Here is a 23,248-nt window from a genome sequence, read left to right as displayed (position 1 = left end):
GGGATTGGGTAACAGGAGCAATTTACAACACTGAAACAAGTAATTTTGCTCTACTGATTTTTTACATAAAAGCATAAGGAAAGTACAGAGCACAATGTGGGCCCTTCGGCCCAGGATGTTGTCCCAACCTGTAGAAACTTACTCAATGGTCAATCTAACCCCTCTGTCTACACAGCCCATAACCCTGCATTTCTTTTTACATCCATGGGTCTCTTAAATACCCCTATTGATAACTACAAGGGATTCTACAGATACTGGAAATCCAGAGCACCACACACAAAATGCCGGAGGAACTGAGCATCTACAGAGAGGAATAAACAGCTGACATTTCTGTCCAAGAGCTTTCATCAGGAGTAGAAAAGAAGGGGGATCTTGACTCTACCACAGACTCGCTATCACAGCCACGTGGGAAATTCCTGGGAATTTGTCTCCAGCACCATGGTCCACTCTGCTCTCCTATCAGATCCCTCCTTCTTCAGCCCTTCACTGCCTCCATCCATCACCTTCCAGCTATTCACTTCATCCCCCTCCTCCACCCACCTACCTTCCCCCTCACTTGGCTTCACCTATCACCTGCCAGCCTGTACTCTTCCCCTCCCCACCCCTGCATTCTGGATTCTTCCTCTTTCCTTTCCAGTCCTGAAACATTGACTGTTTATTGCTGTCTGACCTGCTGAGTTGCTCTGTGTATGTCCCTGTGGATTCAGCCTTAACCACCACCTCCAGCAATGTTCTTACAAAACCCTGTGTAAAAAATTTGACCCTTGACACCTCCTCACATTCATACACACCTCCATTAAAGCACCTCTCAGCCTCCTTCATTACATGGAGAAAAGCCCTAGCTTGCTCAGCCTTACCACAGAAGGCGTGTTCTCTAATCCAGGCAGCATCCTGAAGTGTGGTTTAACTAGAGGTCTTGAGCTGCTTGTGATGATTGAGTTCAGCTCTTGAACTCAATCATCTGACTAACAAAGACCAACACACCATACACCTTCTTAACCACCTATAAACTTGCACAGCAACCTTGAGGGATCTGTGGATGTGGACCCCTGCATGCTGCTAAGAATCCTGCCATTAACCTTGTACTCTGCCCTCAAGTTCAACCTTCCAAAGAGAATCACTTCTCACTTCACTTTTCCAGATTGAACTCCATCTGCCACTTCTCAGCCCAGCTATGCATCCTGTCCATGTCTCACTGTAATCTACAACAACCTTCTACACCATCTACAACAACCTTCATGTCATCTGCAAGCTTACTAACACACCCTTTCACTTCCTCATCAAAGTCATTAATAAAAATCACAAAGAGCAGGAGTCCCAGGGCAAATCCCTGTGGAACGCCCCTGGCCACTGATCTCCAGACAGAATACTCACCAGCCACTACCATCCTCTGCCTTCTGTGGGCAAACTAATTCCAAATCCAGACTGGCAAGTTTCCATGGATCCTGTTCCTCATGACTTTCTGGATGAGTCTTGTCAAATGCCTTACAAAAGTCCATGTTCTCCACATCCACTGCTCTACCCTCATCAATTTGTTTTGTTTCTTCCTGAAAAAAGTCAAACTAGCTTGTGACTTGCCCCTCACAAAGCCATCCTAATAAGATTATGCTTCTCCAAATGCTCGTAAATCATGTCCTGAAGAATCCTCCATATTAGTTTTCCCACCGCTAATGTAAGATTCACTGATTTATAATTCCCAGAATTATCCCTATTACCTTTTTTGAACAAAGATACAACATTTGCTATCTGTTATTACTCCTGTGGCCACTGAGGATGTAAAGATCGTCAATGCTTCTCATAGTAACCTGAATATATCCCATCTGGACCTGGGGATGGATCTTTCCTAATTTTTTTTTGCAGTTCCAGTACATTCTCTTTCTTAACCTGTGTAACCTGTACAAAAAGGAGGGGTTGCACTTGAATCCTAGGGGGACCAATATCCTGGCTGGGAGATTTGCGAAGGCTACTAAGGTAACTTTAAACAAGAATGGTTGGGGGGGTGGGAATCAAATTGAAGAGACTAGGAGAGAGGAGGTTAGTTCACAAATAGAGAAAGCTAGCAGACAGTGTGTGAGGGAGGATAGGCATGGGACAGAGATCGGGAGCCTCAGACCGAAGATGTGGGGGAGAAGGAAGAAAAAGATAACAAAGTTGTTTGCTCCATTAAGGATAAACAGAGAGTAAGAGGTGGAGAGTTTCTTAAATGCATCTATTTTAATGCTAGGAGCATTGTAAGAAAGGTGGATGAGCTTAGAGCATGGATTGATACCTGGAAATATGATGTTGTAGCTATTAGTGAAACATGGTTGCAGGAGGGGTGTGATTGGCAACTAAATATTTCAGGATTTTGTTACTTCAGGTGTGATAGAATAGGAGGGGCAAGAGGGGGAGGTGTTGCATTGCTTGTCAGAGAAAATATAACAGCGGTGCTCTTGCAGGATAGATTAGTGGACTCCTTCAGGGAGGCTATTTGGGTGGAATTGAGGAATGGGAAAGGTGTTGTGACGCTTATAGGGGTGTTTTATAGACCACCTAATGGGGACTGAGAACTGGAGGAGCAAATTTGTAAGGAGATAGCAGATATTTGTAGTAAGCACAAGGTTGTGATTGTGGGAGATTTTAATTTTCCACACATAGACTGGGAAGCCCCTTCTGTAAAAGGGCTGGATGGTTTGGAGTTTGTCAAATGTGTGCAAGATAGTTTTTTGCACCATACATAGAGGTACCAACTAGAGAAGGGGCAGTGTTGGATCTCTTGTTAGGGAATGAGATAGGGCAGGTGACAGAGGTATGTGTTGGGGAGCACTTCGGGTCCAGTGATCACAATACCATTAGTTTCAATATAATTATGGAGAAGGATAGGACTGGACCCAGGGTTGAGAATTTTGATTGGAGAAAGGCTAACTTGGAGGAGATGCAAAAGGATTTAGAAGGAGTTGATTGGGACAATTTGTTTTATGGGAAGGATGTAATAGAGAAATGGAGGTAATTTAATGGTGAAATTTTGAGGGTACAGGATGTTTATGTTCCTGTTAGGTTGAAAGGAAAGGTCAAAAGTTTGAGAGAGCCATGGTTTTCAAGGGATATCGGAAACTTGGTTTGGAAAGAGAGAGGGATCTACAATAAATATAGGCAGCTTGGAGTTAATGAGGTTCTCGACGGATATAAAGAATGTAAAAAGAATCTTAAGAAAGAAATTAGAAAAGCTAAAAGAAGATACGAGGCTGCTTTGACAAGTAAAGTGAAAATAAATCCAAAGGGTTTCTACAGTTATATTAATAGCAAAAGGATAGTGAGGGATAAAATTGGTCTCTTAGAGAATCAGAATGGACGGCTATGTGCGGAGCCAAACGAGATGGGGGAGATTTTGAACAATTTCTTTTCTTTGGTATTCACTAATGAGAAGGATATTGAATTGTGTAAGGTAAAGGAAACAAGAAGGGTTGTTATGGAAAGTATGACGATTAAAGAAGAGGAAGTACTGGCGCTTTTAACGAACATAAAGGTGGATAAGTCTCCGGGTCCGGACAAGATATTCCCTAGAACCTTGAGGGAAGTTAGTGTGGAAATAGCAGGGGCTCCGACAGAAATATTTCAAATGTAATTAGAAACGGGCATGGTGCCGGAGGATTGGTGTATAGCTCATGTGGTTCCATTGTTTAAAAAGGGTTCTAAGAATAAACCTAGCAATTATTGGCCTGTGAGTCTGACGTCAGTGGTGGGTAAATTGATGGAAAGTATTCTTAGAGATGGTATATATAACTATCTGGATAGACAAGGTCTGATCAGGAACAGTCAACATAGATTTGCGCGTGGAATGTCATGTTTGACAAATCTTATTGAATTTTTTGATGAGGTTACTAGGAAAGTTGACGATGGTAAAGCGATGGATGTTGTCTATATGGACTTCAGGAAGGCCTTTGACAAGGGTTCACACAGAAGGTTAGTTAGGAAGGTTCAATTGTTAGGCATTAATATTGAAGTAGTAAAATGGATTCAGCAGTGGCTAGATGGGAGACGCCAGAGAGTAGTGGTGGATAACTTTGTGTCAGATTGGAGGCTGGTGACTAGTGGAGTGCCTCAGGGATCTGTACTGGGTCCAATGTTGTTTGTCATCTATATTAATGATCTGGATGATGGGGTGGTAAATTGGATTAGTAAGTATGTAGATGATACTAAGATAGGTGGCGTTGTGGATAATGAAGTAGGTTTTCAAAGCTTGCAGAGAGATTTAGGCCAGTTAGAAGAGTGGGCTGAAAGATGGCAGATGGAGTTTAATGCTGAAAAATGTGAGGTGCTACATTTTGGTAGGACTAATCAAAATAGGACATACATGGTAAATGGTAGGGCATTGAAGAATGCTGTAGAACAGAGGGATCTAGGAATAATGGTGCATAGTTCCCTGAAGGTGGAATCTCATGTGGATAGGGTGGTAAAGAAAACTTTTGGTATGCTGGCCTTTATTAATCAGAGCATTGAGTATAGAAGTTGGGATGTAATGTTGAAATTGTATAAGGCATTGGTAAGGCAAACTTGGAGTATTGTGTACAGTTCTGGCCACCGAATTATAGGAAAGATGTCAATAAAATTGAGAGAGTACAGAGGAGGTTTACTAAAGTGTTGCCTAGGTTTCATCTCCTAAGTTACAGAGAAAGGTTCATCAAGTTAGGTCTTTATTCTTTGGACCGTAGAAGGTTGAGAGGGGCTTGATAGAGGTATTTAAAATTATGAGGGGGATTGATAGAATTGACGTGGATAGGCTTTTTCCATTGAGAGTGGGGGAGATTCGAACAAGAGGACATGAGTTGAGAATTAAAGGGCAAAAGTTTAGGGGTAACATGAGGGGGAACTTCTTTACTCAGAGAGTGGTAGCTGTGTGGAACGAGCTTCCAGCAGAAGTGGTTGAAGCAGGTTCGATGTTGTCATTTAAAGTTAAACTGGATAGATATATGGACAGGAAAGGAATGGAGGGTTATGGGCTGAGTGCAGGTCGGTGGAAGCAGGTGAGAGTAAGCGTTCAGCATGGACTAGAAGGGCCGAGATGGCCTGTTTCTGTGCTGTAATTGTTATATGGTTTATATGGTTTAACGTCGACATGTTCTAGCATATCAGCCTGTTTTGTGTTCTTCCTTAGTCCTATTCACCAAAGAAAGTGATACAGTTTTTATGTCTCAAACACTAACCCCAGCGTGAGTTTCACTATCTTATAATCCTGTGGAAGTTGCTGCTTTCTGCTCCATATGGCCTATATTCGTCTGACACCACAGTCCATCATCCTGATCCATCCAGCAGAGAACACTCTTATGCACTCGCCATCTCTGGAGAAAGAAACAGAGACAATATTTCAGTTTGAAGACTCTTCATCAGAACTGTGAAATGTAGAAGACAAAATATTTTTGGCTGGGAGAAAATGGAAGGATGGAAAAAACAGAGGAATGTCTAATAGAGAAGGAAGAAACATTTTTGGTACAATGAAATGCATAATGTATTTTGATAAGGGTGGGGGTGTCAAGTAAGGCTAGGACATAAATAATTAGGGTGCTTTGTAGAGAAAAGGGCCTTTAGCGTACAAATCCAGTGGTCCCTGCACATCTGCAAGGGATAGCTGAGGTTGATAAAATGATAGAGTCATAGAACAATAGTATTAGGGTTAATCCCAACCCTAACCCTAACTCTAATGGCTGAATGAGTCTGTGCCGAGCACAGTTAGGCCCAATTTCCTTTGTCCAGCCCACTGAGAACCACCCCAATACCCACCCAAGTGTTGCTTAAATGCTACTATAGTACCTGCTACAACCACTTCCTCATTCAGATCCCCTTTAGATCTTTCCCGTCTCACCCTAAATGGATGCCCTCTAGTTTTGGACTCCCCAACCTCAGGAAAAAGATTGTTACTATTTATCTGAAACTATGCTTCTTATAATTTTTTTTTTGTAATTTATTTTTTATTGAAGTTCATCATCAAACAAACATTTCCATAAGATGTTAAGATTTCCATAAAATCATGTCTGACGAATCTCATAGAATTTTTTTGAGGATGTAACTAGTAGAGTGGATAGGGGAGAACCAGTGGATGTGGTATATTTGGATTTTCAAAAGGCTTTTGACAAGGTCCCACACAGGAGATTAGTGTGCAAACTTAAAGCACACGGTGTTGGGGGTAAGGTATTGATGTGGATAGAGAATTGGTTAGCAGACAGGAAGCAAAGAGTGGGAATAAATGGGACCTTTTCAGAATGGCAGGCAGTGACTAGTGGGGTACCGCAAGGCTCAGTGCTGGGACCCCAGTTGTTTACAATATATATTAATGACTTGGATGAGGAAATTAAATGCAGCATCTCCAAGTTTGCGGATGACACGAAGCTGGGCGGCAGTGTTGACTGTGAGGAGGATGCTAAGAGGATGCAGGGTGACTTGGATAGGTTGGGTGAGTGGGCAAACTCATGGCAGATGCAATTTAATGTGGATAAATGTGAAGTTATCCACTTTGGTGGCAAAAATAGGAAAACAGATTATTATCTGAATGGTGGCCGATTAGGAAAAGGGGAGGTGCAACGAGACCTGGGTGTCATTACACACCAGTCATTGAAAGTGGGCATGCGGGTACAGCAGGTGGTGAAAAAGGCGAATGGTATGCTGGCATTTATAGCGAGAGGATTCGAGTACAGGAGCAGGGAGGTACTCCTGCAGTTGTACAAGGCCTTGGTGAGACCACATCTGGAGTATTGTGTGCAGTTTTGGTCCCCTAATCTGAGGAAAGACATCCTTGCCATAGAGGGAGTACAAAGAAGGTTCACCAGATTGATTTCTGGGATGGCAGGACTTTCATATGAAGAAAGACTGGATGAACTAGGCTTGTACTTGTTGGAATTTAGAAGATTGAGGGGGGATCTGATTGAAACGTATAAAATCCTAAAGGGATTGGACAGGCTAGATGCAGGGGGATTGTTCCCGATGTTGGGGAAGTCCAGAACAAGGGGTCACAGTTTGAGGATAAAGGGGAAGCCTTTTAGGACTGAGATTAGGAAAAACTTCTTCACACAGAGAGTGGTGAATCTGTGGAATTCTCTGCCACAGGAAACAATTGAGACCAGTTCATTGGCTATATTTAAGAGGGAGTTAGATATGGCCCTTGTGGCTATGGGGATCAGGGGGTATGAAGGGAAGGCTGGTGCAGGGTTCTGAGTTGGATGATCAGCCATGATCATAATAAATGGCGATGCAGGCTCGAAGGGCCGAATGGCCTACTCCTGCACCTATTTTCTATGTTTCTATGTTTCTATGTATTTCAGATACTGTACATATATATTATATAGTCATATTTGTCACAAATTTCCACATAATATTTATCTGAGGTATACAATTATAGAAAGGAGAGGAAAGAAAGAACAATCAAAAGAAGAAAACTACATACAAAGTAGGGAGTGATTTTTTTTTTACAACGTTTTCATTGACTTGTGAGAATAAAATCAGGCCTATGAGGTGTTATGTAGTTAAAACATTTTTTCCCAGTATGAATGAAATTGATCCAACTTATGATTATCAGATGCTGTTATCTTCTCCATTTTGTAAATGTCCATTGTAATTTCCATCCATACATTTAAAGTTGGGCTCTCCTGTGATAACCATTTCCTGGTAAGGGTCTTTTTACCAGCAACTAGCAGTATATTCATCAAATATCTATCTCTTTTCAACCATTCTTGAGGTATATACCCAAAATATTGGTCTTACTCTCTAAGGGTATTTCACATTTAAAGATGTCTTATAGGGCATTATGTATCCCACTCCAATAGTCTTTGATAATGGGGCATTCCCAGAAAATATGATAATGGTTTGCATTTTGAAACCAACGCCATTTTTTAGGTTTAACATTATGTCTCTAAAAAAAACTTTAATTTCAATTATAAGACGCTATAATAAAGCCGAAAAAAATGAATAGCATGTTAAACCATACTAAATTTCCAAAAGTACCAATTAGTAATATAAATAATTAAACCCTCCCCTAAATATATAAAAAACTGAAGTCCATGTAGACAATATCCACTGCCTTCCCTCCATCCACTGTCCTGGTAACCTCCTCGAAAAACTCCAACAGAGTGGTCAAACATGACCTACCACGCACAAAGCCATGTTGACTCTCCCTAATAAGTGCCTGTCTATCCAAATGCTTGTAGATTCTGTCTCTTAGTACTCCCTCCAATAACTTACCTACTACTGACGTTAAACTCATCTGCCTATAATTTCCCGGATTACTTTTCAATCCTTTTTTAAACAACGGAACAACATGAGCCACTCTCCAATCCTCCGGCACTTCACCCGTAGACAGCGACATTTTAAATATTTCTGCCAGGGCCCCCGCAATTTCAACACTAGTCTCCTTCAAGGTCCGAGGGAACACTCTGTCAGGTCCCGGGGATTTATCCACTTTAATTTTCCTCAAGACAGCAAGCACCTCCTCCTTTTCAATCTGTACAGTTTCCATGGTCTTACTACTTGATTCCCTCAATTCCATAGATTTCATGCCAGCTTCCTTAGTAAATACAGACGCAAAAAACCTATTTAAGATCTCCCCCATTTCCTTTGGTTCTGCACAAAGCCGACCACTCTGATCTTCAAGAGGACCAATTTTATCCCTTACAATCCTTTTGCTCTTAATATACTTGTAAAAGCTCTTTGGATTATCCTTCACTTTGACTGCCAAGGCAACCTCATGTCTTCTTTTAGCCCTCCTGATTTCTTTCTTAAGTATTTTCTTGCACTTCTTATACTCCTCAAGCATCTGATTTACCCCCTGTTTCCTATACATTTCATACAACTCCCTCTTCTTCTTTATCAGAGTTGCAATATCCCTTGAGAACCAAGGTTCCTTATTCCTATTCAATTTGCCTTTAATCCTGACAGGAGCATACAAACTCTGCACTCTCAAAATTTCCCCTTTGAAGGCTTCCCATCTACCAATCACATCTTTGCCAGAGAACAACCTGTCCCAATCCACGCTTTTTAGATCCTTTCTCATTTCTTCAAATTTGGCCTTCTTCCAGTTCAGAACCTCAGCCCTAGGACCAGATCTATCCTTGTCCATGATCAAATTGAAACTAACGGTGTTATGATCACTGGAACCAAAGTGCTCCCCTACACAGACTTCTGTCACTTGTCCTCATTCGTTTCCTAACAGGAGATCCAATATTGCATCCCCTCCAGTTGGTCCCTCTATATACTGATTTAGAAAACTTCCCTGAACATATTTTACAAACTCTGAACCATCTAGACCCCTAACAGTATGGGAGTCCCAATCAATGTATGGAAAATTAAAATCCCCTACCACCACAACTTTATGTTTCCTGCAGTTGCCTGCTATCTCTCTGCAGATTTGCTCTTCCAAGTCTCGTTGACTATTGGGTGGTCTGTAATACAATCCCACTAATGTGGCCATACCTTTCCTGTTTCTCAGCTCCACCCATAAGGACTCAGTAGACAAGCCCTCTAATCTGTCCTGCCTGAGCACTGTTGTAATATTTTCCCTAACAAGCAATGCTACTCCCCTACCTTTCATTCCTCTGCCTCGATCACACCTGAAACATCGGAACCCTGGAATATTAAGCTGCCAGTCCTGCCCCTCCTGTAGCCAAGTTTCATTAATTGCTACAACATCATAATTCCACGTGTCAATCCACGCCCTCAACTCATCCGCCTTCCCCGCAATACTCCTAGCATTGAAATATATACACCATAATATTAGTAATTTTCTGGAAGAAACTAATACCACTGCCTGGGGGTGTGTATATATTCAATAAAGTAACGGGATTTCCGCCAATATTCCCCCTTACCAGAATATATCTGCCCTCCTTATCTCCATTTCGAATACTTTTTCAAAATTTAGCTTGCTTGAGATGAGAATAGCAACTCTTCTATGTCCTGATTTATATGAGGAGAAAAACAAATTAGTGAAGCTCATTCTCTTTAATTTTCCATGCTCATTATCACTTAAGTGAGTTTCCTGTAAATATACTACATGGGCTTGTTCTTTTTTCATTTTTGTTAGAATTTTACTTCGTTTGATTGGATTTAACAGCCCATTGACATTAAAAGAAATGAATTTTACTTTGTCCTTAGACATGTGTATTTATCTGTTAGTATATCATTGAGATTTGCAGAATATAACTTAATCGATCTACTACCTGAACAAATAAGAACCAAGAAAAGCGAATAATAAAAAAAAGGTAACGAAGGTGTGATTCCAAGGCTGGGGTCTCTGGATGACCCTGGGTTGAGCTAGAAGAAACATCTAGCCGTGGGGGATAGCCCCTCTTACCTGTGAGTTGAGGGCCCCCGCTGCAGTACCTATAAAAGTAAGTAAAAAAATCTGTGTCCATTATACAGAAAAGATTTCCCTGTGTATTCTCCCATGTATGTATATTCTCATTTAGGTGGGGGAAAAAGGAGTGAATGAAAGAATAAAAAAAATTGAGTAATATAAAATCCACATTATAATACGTATTTCTTGAGATAAGTATATCACCGTCTATTTTCGCTTCCTTTTAGTTTATCAGCACTTTTAAAGTTAGCCAAACCTTATGGCTCTTATGGAGGAGGTGAGGGCTGTCTTCGGAGAAGTCACAGTCTCTTCCTAATATCCTTCTCTTGTCCTCCTCCCATCCCCTGCTTTCTCGGTTCTCTTACTATTTCCCAAGCAGATCGGGATAACTGCTCAGCCAGGCCTTCCCTTGGTTTGGCCACGCTAACGGGCATCCCTCTGTTGTTCATGTCTGCTTCGCCTCTTCCACTGTCTGATATAGCTGTATCTCTCCTTCGTAAAATACTCTCAGTTTAGCAGGGTACGGGGTTTGGAATTTAATCTTTTCTTGCTTTAATATTCGTTTTGCTTCGGAATATTCCTTCCATTTCTGTAGGACCACTGGGGGGTAATCATGATTGAAGTATATTAACTTCCCGTTCCAAAACACCCTCTTCTTACCCCAGGTCCTTCGTAGAATCTCCGCCTTGGTATTGAATCGAAGGAATCTAAGTACTATTGAGCGCGGCTTACTTTCTCTGTCTGCGGGAGGCCTCGGGACGAGTGCACGATGCACACTCTCAATTTCAATCTCCATAGTCGGGGGAATCTCCTGCGCTTCCCGCAGCAACTTTTCAACAAACTGAATCATCGACAATCCTGCCACTCCTTCAGGAACATTATAAACCCTGGTATTTTTCCGTTGCGATCTTCCCTCCTGGTCAAACAATTTACTCTCCTGTTGATTTAGTATTTTTATCATCTTACTTAGTATCTGTTCCACGTATTGCACGCGATCTTCCACCTTCTCAATTTGAGTCTCTGCCACCGCTATTTTCTGATTGACGTTGGTGAGCTCTGACTTTATATCATTTAGTTGCTGTTTTATATCTTTTTGGACTTCCCTTATCTCTTCCAGAATCTTTATCATATTTGCCGCTTCGCCTGAACAAGGTCCCGCGTCAGCTTCGCCACCACGCGCATGTGTAGGAGAGCTGCTCGTTGTACCTCTCTCTTCCATAGGCTCCGCAGTGATGCTTTTTCTATCTCTATTCTTTTTCCCCATTCTTGACCCCATTATCAATTCAGATATTTTTTGAAGATCTTACATTTGATGGATTAATGGGGCAAAAAATATGCGTTTTTCCGGAGGAGCTATTGATTTAAGCTGCTATTCTGGACAATGACGTCACTGGAACCAATGCTTCTCGTAATTTTAAACACATCTGTGAGGTCAAACCTCATTCTCCTGAGTTCCAAGGAATTGAGTTCTATATTCTGGACAACCTCTCCCTGTAACTGAAGCTCTCAAGTCCAGCAACATCCTTGTAAATCTTTTCTGTACTCTTCCATTATCAAGGATGAGCTCTCAGGGTACTTGGATGCACGTGATAAAATAGCCCATAGTCAGCATGGTTTCCTTGAGGGAAAATCTTGCCTGACAAATCTGCTGGAATTCTTTGAAGAAATAACAAGCAGGATAGACAAAGGTTGATGTTCTGTACTTGCATTTTCAGAAGAACAAGGTGAGAAGGTGCCACACATGAGACTGCTTACAAGCCATGGTATTACAGGAAAGAATCTAGCACAGATAAAGTGGTGGCTGATTGGCAGGAGACAAAGAGAGGATATAAAAGGAGCCTTTTCTGGCTGTCTGCCGGTGACGCGTTGACGGTGACGGTGCCGGGGTCTGTGTTGGTACCGATTCCTTTTTACATTACATGTCAATGATTTAGATGATGGAATTGATGACCTTGTTGCATGTAGGTATGAAGGTAGGTGGAGGGGCTGGTAGTTTTGAGGAAGTGGAGAGGCTATAGAAGGACTTAGACAGATTAGGAGAATGGGCAAAGAAATGGCAGATGAAATACAGTGTTGAGAAGTGTATGGTCATGCTGTGGTCAAAGAAATGAAAGGGTGGACTGTTTTCTAAATGAGAGAAAATACAAAAATCTGAGGTGCAAAGGACTTAGAAGTCCTTGTGCGATATTCCCTAAAGGTTAATTTGCAGTTTGAGTCTGTGTTGAGGAAGGCAATTGCAATGTTAGCATTCATTTCAAGAGGACTAGAGTATAAAAGCAAGGATGTAATGTTGAAACTTTATAAAGCACTGGTAAGGCCTCACTTGGAGCACTGTGAGCAGTTTTGGGCCCTTTATCTTAGAAAGGATGTGCTGAAACTGCAGAGGGTTCAAATGAGGTTCACGGAAATGATTCCAGGATTAAATGGCTTGTCATATGAGGAGTGTTTTATGGCTCTGGGCCTCTATTCACTAGAATTTAGAAGAATGAGGGATGACCTAATTAAAACCTATTGAATGGTGAAAATGGGTGTGAAGAGAATAGTTCCTATGGTGGGAGAGTCTAAGACCTGAAGGCACAGCCTCAGAATAGAGGGACATCCTTTTAGAATGGAGATGGGGAGGAATTTCTTTAGCCAGATCGTGGTGAATCTGTGGAATTCTTTGCCACAGGCAGCTGTGGAAGCCAAGTCTTTATGAATATTTAAGGCAGAGGTAGATAGATTCTTTATTGGTCATGACGAGAAGGGAGAAAGCAGGAGATTGGGGCTGAGAAGAAAATTGGATCAGCCATGATGAAAATCCAAGTACACAACATCAACCAATTCTCCTTTGTCTATCCTGCTTGTTATTTCTTCAAAGAATTCCAACAGATTTGTCAAGCAAGGTTTTCCCTTGAGGAAACCATGCTGACTGTGGCCTATTTTATCATGTACCTCCAAGTACCCTGAGATCTCATCCTTAATAATCGACTCCAACATCTTCCCAACCACTAGGGTCAGACTAATTGGCCTATAGTTTCCTTTCTTCTGCCTCTCCCTTCTTGAAGAGTGGGGTGACATTTGCAATTTTTCAGTCTTCTGGAACCATTTCAGAATCTAGTGATTTTTGAAAGATGATTAACTAACCCCTCCATGATCTCTTCACCCATCTCTTTTCAGAACCCTGGGGTGTACACTGGTGACTTATCTACCTTCAGACATTTCAGTTTCCCAAGAACCCTCTCTCTAGTTATGGTAGCTTCAAACACTCCATTCCCCAACACCTGGAACTTCCACCATACTGCTGGTATCTTCCACCGTGAAGACTGACATAAAATATTTATTCAGTTCATCTGCCATTTCCTAGTTCCCCATTACTATCTCTCCAGCATAATTTTCCAGCTGTCCAATATCCACTCTCACCTCTGTTTTACCCTTTATGTATCTGAAGAAACTTTTGGTGTCCTTTTTTAATACTATTGGCTAGCTTACATTCGTATTCCATCTTTACCTTTTTAATGAGCTTTTTAGTTGCCTTCTGTTGCTTTTTGGAAGCTTCCCAATACATTAACTTCCCACCAATTTTTCTTCTATTATATGCCCTCTCTTTGGCTTTTATGTAGGTTTTGACTTCTCTTGTTAGCCACGGTTGTGTCATCTTTCCTTTAGAATACTTCTTCCTTGTGTGTATGTACGTATATATATCCTGTGACTTCCAAATTGCTTCCAGAAATTCCAGCCATTGCTGCTCTGCCATCATCCCTGCCAGTGTTCTTTTCCAATCAATTCTGGCCAACTCTTCTGTCATCCCTCTAATTCCCTTTACTCCACTGTAATATTGATACATCTGACTTTATCATCTCCTCAAAATTCAAGGTGAATTAGATCATATTATGATCACCTGCTCCTAAGGTCTCTAATTAATTTTAGTTCATTGCACATCACCCAGCTATAATCTTTCAGCCATGATTCAATGATGTCTACAACATCATACCTGCCAATCTGCAACTGTGCTGCAAGTTCATCGAACTCATTCCGTATACTACACACATTCAAATACAACACCTTCAGTCCTGTATTCACCCTTTTCAATTTTGTCTCCCTTTTACATTGAAACTCATCCTGTTGACTGCAATTTTGCCCTATCAACAGCCTCTCTTCTCTGTTAGTAAACCAGCTGCCTCATCTTCAGCACTATCATCCCCCTTTCCTACAACACTTCTTGTATTGAAATATAAGCAGCTCAGGGCACTAGTCGCACCATGCTCAGCCTTTTGATTCCTAACTTTGTCTGAGGTCTTACCAACATTTGCCTCCACAACCTCTCCACTAACTGTTTTGGCACTCTGGTTCCCATCTCCTTGCAACTCTAGTTTAAACCCCACCGTGTAGCATTAACAAACCTTTCCGCCTGGGTATTAGTCCCCCTCCAGTTCAGGTGCGAACTGTCCCTTCTGTCCGGGTCCCACCTTCCGTGAAAGAGAGCCCAATGATCCAAAAGTCTGATGCCCTCCCTCCTACACCAATTTCTTAGCCTCATGTTAAACTTTATAATCTTCCCAGTTCTGGCCTCACTAGCACGTGGCATGGGTAGCAATCCTGAAATCACAACCTTGAAGATCCTGCCCTTTAACTTAGCACCTGACTCCCTGAACTCCCTAAGCAGAACCTCATCACTAGTCCTACCCATGTCATTGGTCCCTTTGGCTGTTCACCCTCCTACTTAAGAATGCTGAGGACTCAATCCAAAATATCTCAGACCTTGGCACCTGGGAGGCAACATACCATCTGGAAATCTCGTTCTCACCCACAGAACCTCCTGTCCTTTCCCCTAACTAATAGATCCCCTATCACTACAGCATGCCTCTTCTCCCCCGCCCCCCCCCCACCTTCCCTTCTGAGTCACAGAGGCAGACTCAGTACCAGAGATTTGACCACTGTGACTTTCCTCTGTTAGGTAATACCCCCGACAGTATTCAGGGTGATATACCTGTTGTTGAGGGTGATTGCCACACGAGTATTCTGCACTAGCTCCTTATTCCCTTCCCCTTCCTGTCACCCAATTTCCTGTGTCCTGCATCTTGGGTGTAACTACCTCTCTATATGTCCTATCTATCACCCCCTCAGCCTCCCGAATGATTTGGAGTTCATTCAGTTCCAGCTCCAACTCCTTAATGCAGTTTGTTGGAAGCTGCAGCTGGATGCACTTCTCGCAGTTGTAGTCGTCAGGGACACTGAAGGTCTCCCTTCCTTCCCACATCCAGCAAGAGGAGCATTCAGCTATCCTGCCGGCATCTCAACTGTCCTAGCTGAGCAGATATGAAGAAAGGAAGGAAAAAACCTGAGCTTTTCTTTCCTATCCTTTGCTTTCTCTGACTGAAGCCTCTCTTCACTGAAGAGCTGAAGCCTCAAGATCACCACTCTGACTCTGTCCACTCTGACGAAGTCCACTGTGCTTGCCACTGTCTTCCTTTAATTTGCACCTACTAATCAATCTCAAATGCCAACTGGTCGCTGGTCAAAGCTCTTTTTTGCTGCCGTGACCCGCTGCTGCCTTTTATCCTCAGGCTCCGGACCAGATTGAAGTCCCCTCCTCTCCAAACTTCCGATGCCCGGATTGCTGCTCATCTAAGCCCTTGTTGCAGTTCAGTTAGACAACACCCAGTGCCCTACCTTCATCGACACCTTTGGTTACCTCTTCAAAGAATTCTACGAGATTTGTTAAGCACGATTTTCCATGAAGCTCTGCCGACTCCTCCTAATCAGATTCCATCTGTCCTAATGCTGGTAGATCCTGGCCCTCAGAATTCCCTCCAGTAACTTCCCCACTACTGACTTCAGGCCTGTAGTCCCTTCACTTGTCCTTGCTACCCTTCATAAACAATAGAGCAACATTATCCACCTTCCAGTCTTTGTGAACTTAACCATCTAATAAGGAAGTGAATATTTTCCCAAGGGTCTCCACAGTTTCTTCTCTAGCCTTCCACAAAGTATGAGGATGCACTTGTTGAGGCTCTGGGGAGTTATCCACCTTAGTGTATGATAATGTTGCAGATACCTTCTCCCTGGTAATATAACTATCCTCCAAAACTTCTTCACTTGTGTCCCTTTTCGCTTGAGCAACCATGTTTTTCTGCTAAGTAAACACATAGGAGAAATATTCATAAAATACCCCACCCATCTCCTGTAGCTAGAGACATAGCAACGATCTCTACTCTTTTTATAGATATCCATAAACATAGGAGCAGAATTAGGCCATCAAGTCTACTCCACTATTTCATCATGGCTGATCCATTTTCTCTCTCAGCTTCAATCTTCTGCCTACTTCCCGTATCCCTTCATGCCCTGACCAGTCAAGAATCTATCAACCTCTGCCTTAAATATATATACAGACTTGGCATCCACAGCTGTCTGTGGCAACAAATTCCACAGATTCACCACTCTCTGGCTAAAGAAATACCTTCTCATCACTGTTCTAAAGGATGCCCCTCTATTCTGAGGCTGTGTGCTCTGGTCTTAGACTCTCCCACCATAGGAAACATCCTCTCCAAATCCACTCTGTCAAGGCCTTTCACCATTCAGTAGGTTTCAGTTAGGTCACCCCTTATTCTCCTGAATTCTAGTGAACAGGGGCCCAGAGCCATGAAATGTTCTTCATATGACAAGTGATTCAATCCTGGAATCATTTTTGTGAACCTCCTTTGAATCTCTCCAAATTCAGCATATCTCTTCTAAGGTAAGAGGTGCAAAACTGCTCACAATACTCCAAGTGAGGCCTCAGCATTGCGTTATAAAGTCTCAACATTACATCCTTGCTTTTATATTCTAGTCCTCTTGAAATGAATGCTAACATTGCATTTACCTTCCTCACCACTGACTCAACCTGCAAATTAACCTTTAGGGAATCCTGTGTAAGCACTCCCAAGTTCCTTTTCGCCTCAGTTTTTTGTATTTAAAGGTTCAAAGGTTGAATTTAATGTCAGAGAAATGTATACAATGTACATACTGAAATGTTTTTTCTTCACAAACATCCACAAAAACAGAGACGTGCCCCAAAGAATGAATGACAATTAAACGTGAGACCCCCAAAGTCCCCCCTCCAGCACGTAAGCAGCAGCAAGCAACAATCCCCCTCCCCCCACCAGCAAAAACAGGCGCATCAGTACCATCACTGAACCCAAGCGTGTGCTAAGCAACAGCAAAGACACAGACCAAAGTTACCCCAAAGGCTTCGCATTTCATCCACACTTGACAAACCACAGATTCTCTCTCTCCCTGGCAAGGGAGAGGGAGGTGTCCCCCATTTTCTCTCCATTTTGAAAATAGACAACCCTTTCAATTCTACCAAAGTACATGACCATACACTTCCAGGTGCTATATTCCATCTGCTAACTCTTTGCCCATTCTCCTGATCTGTCTAAGTTCTTCTGTAGCCTCTCTACTTCCTCAAAATGACCTGCCCCTCCGTCTATCTTCATATTGTCTGCAAACTTTGCAACAAAGCCATCAATTCCATCATCCAAATCATTAACATATAACATAAAAAGAATCGGTCCCCATACAGGCCACTGTGAAACACCACTAGCCACTGGCAGTCAACCAAAAAAGGCTCCTTTTATTCCCACTCTTTGCCTCCTGCCAGTCAGCCACTGCTTTATCCATGCTGGAATCTCTCCTGTAATATCATGGGCTTGTTAAGCAGCTTCATGTGTGGCACCTTGTCCAAGGCCCTCTGAATATCCAAATACACAACATTAACTAGTTCTTCTTTGTCTATCCTGCTTGTTATTTTTTCAAAGAATTCCAACAGATTTGTCAGGCAAGATTTTCCCTTGTGGAAACCATGCTGACTATGGCCTATTTTATCACGTGCCTCCAAGTACCATAAAACCACATCCTTAACAATCGACTCCAACATCTTACCAACCACTGAGGTCAGACTAACTGGCCAATAATCTCCTTTTTCTGCCTCTCTCTCCTCTTGAAGAGTAGAGTGACATTTGCAATGTTCCAGTCTTCTGGAACTATTCCAGAATCTGGTGATTCTTAAAAGTTCAACCCGGAGAAGTGTGAGGTGATACACTTTGGAAGGACAAACTCCAAGGCAGAGTACAAAGTAAATGGCAGGATACTTGGTAGTGTGGAAGAGCAGAGGGATCTGGGGGTACATGTCCACAGATCCCTGAAAGTTGCCTCACAGGTAGATAGGGTAGTTAAGAAAGCTTATGGGGTGTTAGCTTTCATAAGTCAAGGGATAGAGTTTAAGAGTCGCAATGTAATGATACAGCTCTATAAAACTCTGGTTAGGCCACACTTGGAGTACTGTGTCCAGTTCTGGTCGCCTCACTATAGGAAGGATGTGGAAGCATTGGAAAGGGTACAGAGGAGATTTACCAGGATGCTGCCTGGTTAGAAAGTATGCATTATGATCAGAGATTAAGGGAGCTAGGGCTTTACTCTTTGGAGAGGAGACATGATATTAAGAGGAATAGATACAGTAGACAGCCAGCGCCTCTTCTTCAGGGCACCACTGCTCAATACAAGAGGACATGGCTTTAAGGTAAGGGGTGGGAAGTTCAAGGGAGATATTAGAGGAAGGCTTTTTACTCAGAGAGTGGTTGGTGCATGGAATGCACTGTCTGAGTCAGTGGTGGAGGCAGATACACTAGTGAAGTTTAAGAGGCTGCTAGACAGGTATATGGAGGAATTTAAGGTGGGGGTTTATATAGGAGGCAGGGTTTGAAGGTCGGCACAATATTGTGGGCTGAAGGGCTTGTACTGTGCAGTACTATTCTATTTCTATTTCTAATACAGCCCCTTCAGCCCACAATGTTGTGCCAACCTTTTATCCTACTCTAAGATCAATCTAACCCTTCCCTTCTACATAGCCCCCCATTTCTCTATCACACATTGCCTATCTATTTTTCTTATATGCCCCAAATGAATCTGCCTCTACCACCATCCCTGGTTCCACACATCTATGACCCTCAAAATAAAAAAAAAACTTACCTCTGACATCCCTCTTATATTTTCCTCCAATCACCTTAAAATTAAGCCCACTTGTATTAGCCATTTGCATCCTGGGAAAAGTCTCCGACTATATATTTGATCTATGCTTCTCATCATCTTGTACACCTTTATGAAGTCTTCTCTCATCGTCCTTTACTCCAAAGAGAAATTCCTAGCCCACTTAACCTACTTTCATAAGAAATGCCCTCTATTCCAGGTAGTATCCCGGCAAATTTCCTCTGCACCCTCTCTAAAGCTTCCACATCCTTCTTACAATGAGGCGACCAGAACTGAACACAATATTCCAAGTGTGGTTTAACTAGGGTGTTACAGGGCTACAACATTACTTCATGGCTCTCGAACACTATTCCAGAACTAATGAAGGTCAACACACCACGTCTTCTTAACAACTCTAACAACTTGCGACGCAATTTTGAGGGAACTATAGACATGACCCCCTAGATCCTTCAGTTCCTCTACACTGCCAAGCATCCTGCCATAACCCTGTATACTGCTTTCAAATTCAACCTTCCAAAATGAATTATTTCACATTTTTCTAGGTTGAACTCCATCTGCCACTTCTCTACCCCGTTTTATAACCTGACAGTCTTGCTGCAACCTACAACTATCCTCCAGACTATTCATAACTCCACCAACCTTCATTTCATCTACAGACTTACTAACTCACCCTTCCACTTCCTCATCCAAGTCAGTTAGGCAGATACACTAGTTAAGTTTAAGGGAGAACTTAATGTCTGTCTGTCTGTCTAGGTACCATATCCGATGCAGACTTTGGTGACCATGGTTTTCCGTATAGATCTATCCTTTGTTTTTTGGATGACTTCCATTTCCTCGATGTGTAGCCACCTGGCTATGCTTCTGATGTACATAAGCCGAGGTCTTCCTCTAGGCTTACTCCCCTCAATCTTTCCAGAGAGTATGAGTTTTTCTAGTTCATCTTTCCACATGATGTGTCCTAGGAATCTGAGATGGCTTTCTCTTATTGTTGGTATGAGTGATCAAACTGCTTGGACTCTTCTGAGAACTTCTTCATTTGATGTGTGTGTGGTCCATGATATTTTTAACATTCTCCTGTAGAACCATAATTCAGCTGCTTCTAGTCTCTTTTCCATTGCTGGAGAAATGGTCCAGCATTCACTTCCATAAGTCAGGATAGAATAAATGTAGCACTGCAGTATTCTGTTTTTAGTGTGCGTGCTCATCTTTCTGTCTGTTAATATGGTCTTTATTTTTTGGAAAGCTTCTTTCGCCATTGCTATTCTGTATTTGATACCTGTGTCACACCTGCCGTTACTTGTTATTAAGCTGCCGAGATATCTGAATTTGTTGACTTGTTTGATGTTTGTATTTCCGATCTTGATCGCACATTGTGGGATGTTTGTCTGTCTGGAGATGACTATGCTTTCCGTCTTCATGGTGTTGATTGAGAGGGCTCTGCGATTACTTTCTGCTGTCACTATAGTGAGTAGTTCTTGAAGTTTTGTTTCTGAGTCAGCTATTAGTACGATGTCATCAGCATATCTGATGTTATTTATATTATGGCCTCCAACTGTTAATCCTTTGATGTCTTTGATACTTCCAAGATATTTTCACTATACAGGTTGAATAAGTCTGGCGAAAAGACACAACCTTGCCTGACTCCTCTCATGATATTCACATACTCACTCACTTCTCCTTCTATTCTGATGGATGCTGTCTGGTCCCAGTATAAGTTTCTTAAGAAACGTATATCTTTCCCATCTATGTCAAGATCTTGAAGCATTTCCAGAAGATCTTGCTGTCTAGACAGGGTAGGGAGGAGATTTACCAGGATGCTGCCTGGTTTAGAGAGTATGGATTATGATCAGAGATTAAGGGAGCTAGGGCTTTACATTTTGAAGAGAAGGAGGATGAGAGGAGACATAATAGAGGTATACAAGATATCAAGAGGAATAGATAGAGTGGACAGCCAGCGCCTCTTCCCCAGGGCACTACTGCTCAATACAAGAGGACATGGCTTTAAGGTAAGTTCAAGGGGGATATTAGAGGATGGTTTTACCTCAGAGAGTGGTTGGTGCATGGAATGCACTGCCTGAGTCAGTGGTGGAGACAGATACACTAGTGAAATTTAAGAGACTACTAGAATTTAAGGTGGGGGGTTATATGGGAAGCAGGGTTTGAGGGTCGGCACAACAATGTGGGCCGTAGGGCCTGTACTGTGCTGTACTATTCTATGTTATCATTACTAATGCCTTCACAATCTCTTCAGCAACCTTCAGCTTGTACGGGAGAGTGAGGAGATAATTGGTTAGGGTTTCAGGGAAGTAGTCACCCTGAAGTTGCGGGAGGCAAATAGCTGGTTGACTGTTTTAGCAGAAATTTCAGGCAGAACGCCCCTGTGGCCATTCCCTTCAATAATAAGTATACCGTTTTGGATACTGTTGTGGGGGGGTGACCTCTCAGGGGAATGCCATGGAGACTGAGCTACTGGCACTGAGCACGGGTCCGTGGTGCAGAAGGGAAAGAGGGAGAAGAGGAGAGCGGTAGTGATAGGGGACTCAGTAGTCAGGGGAACAGGCGGGAGATTCTGCGGAGGTGAGTGGGACACCCGGATGGTATGTTGCTTTCTAGGTGCCAGGGTTAGGGATGCCTCGTATCACGTCCACAACATTTTCGAGTGGGAGGGAGAGCAGCCAGATGTCTTGGTCCATATTGTACCAATGACATAGGAAGTAAAAGCAAAATGGTCCTGAAAAAAGAATTTAGAGAGCTAGGTAGAAAGCTGAGAAGCAGGACTTCCAGGTTAGTAATTGCTGGTTTGCTGCCATGTGCTTGTGAAGGTTTGGAATGGGATGATTTGACAGATCAATTAGTGGCTGAGAAGCTGCTGCAGGGGACAGGTCTGCAGGTTCTTGGATCACTGGATATCTTCTGGGGAGGCATATCCTGTTCAAATATGATGGGTTGTATCTGAACCCGAGGGGAACCAATATTCTCAGGGCAGGTTTGTTACAGCTGTTGGGGAGGGTTTAACATAATTTGACAGAGATGGAACTGGAGTTAAGGGACTCAGGATAGGATGGATGTTAAAGTCTGTCAGGAAGGGCAGGCAGATGATAGGACATAATTGTAGCCAGCAGGGTGAGTATCAGTGCATTAGGGATGCAGAATCAAAAAGGGTAACAAATACAGTACTCAAAGTGTTACATATCAATGCACGGAGTATAAGAAGTAAGGTGGATGATCTTTTTGCTTTTTTGCAGATTGTTGGGTATGATGTTATGGCCATCACTGAATCACGGCTGAAGGATGGTTGTAGTTGGGAGATGAACATCCAAGTTTACACATTGTATTGGAGGGGTAGGAAGGTAGGCAGAGGGGGTGGCGTGGCACTGCTAGTAAAGAATGTCATCATATCAGTAGAAAGGTGTGACATAGGATCGGAAGATGTTGAAACCTTGTGCGCTGAGTTAAGAAGCTGCAAGGGTGAAAGGACCCTGATGGCAGTCATATACCGGCCTTTCAATGGTGGCTGGGATGTGGATCACGGATTACAACAGGAAATAGAAAATGCATGTCAAAAAGTCATGGGAGAATTCAACATGCAGGTCGATTGGGAAAATCAGGTTGGAAATCTCAAGAGAGTGAGTTTGTTGAATGCTTGCAAGATGGCTTTTGGAGCGGTTTGTCATTGAGCCTACTAGGGGATCAGCTATACTGATGTTATGTAATGAACCAAAGGTGATTAGGAAGCTTGAGGTAAAAGAACCCTTAGTGATCACAATATGATTGTGTTCAACTTGAAATTTGATAGGGAGAAAGTGAAGTCTGACATAGCAGTACTTCAGTGGAGTAAAGGAAATTACAGTTGGTATGAGAGAGGAGTTGGCCAAAGTAAATTGGAAGGAGCTGCTGGCAGGGATGTCAACAGAGCAGCAATGGTAG

General features: G+C 42.5%; 1 protein-coding gene across 4 annotated transcripts in view; it reads left to right on the top strand.

Annotated features, from left to right (window-relative positions):
• The window catches only part of LOC134354630 (regulator of G-protein signaling protein-like), a 182,983-nt gene that overhangs the window by 73,558 nt on the left and 86,177 nt on the right, over nucleotides 1-23,248 (top strand). The gene's annotated exons all lie outside the window — the stretch shown is intronic.

The sequence above is a fragment of the Mobula hypostoma genome, chromosome 12 (assembly GCF_963921235.1).
Source record: "Mobula hypostoma chromosome 12, sMobHyp1.1, whole genome shotgun sequence".
NCBI classification, from domain to species: Eukaryota; Metazoa; Chordata; class Chondrichthyes; order Myliobatiformes; family Myliobatidae; genus Mobula; species Mobula hypostoma.
The sequence above is the reverse complement of the archived record's forward strand: the minus strand, read 5'-3'. Positions and strand labels throughout refer to the sequence as shown.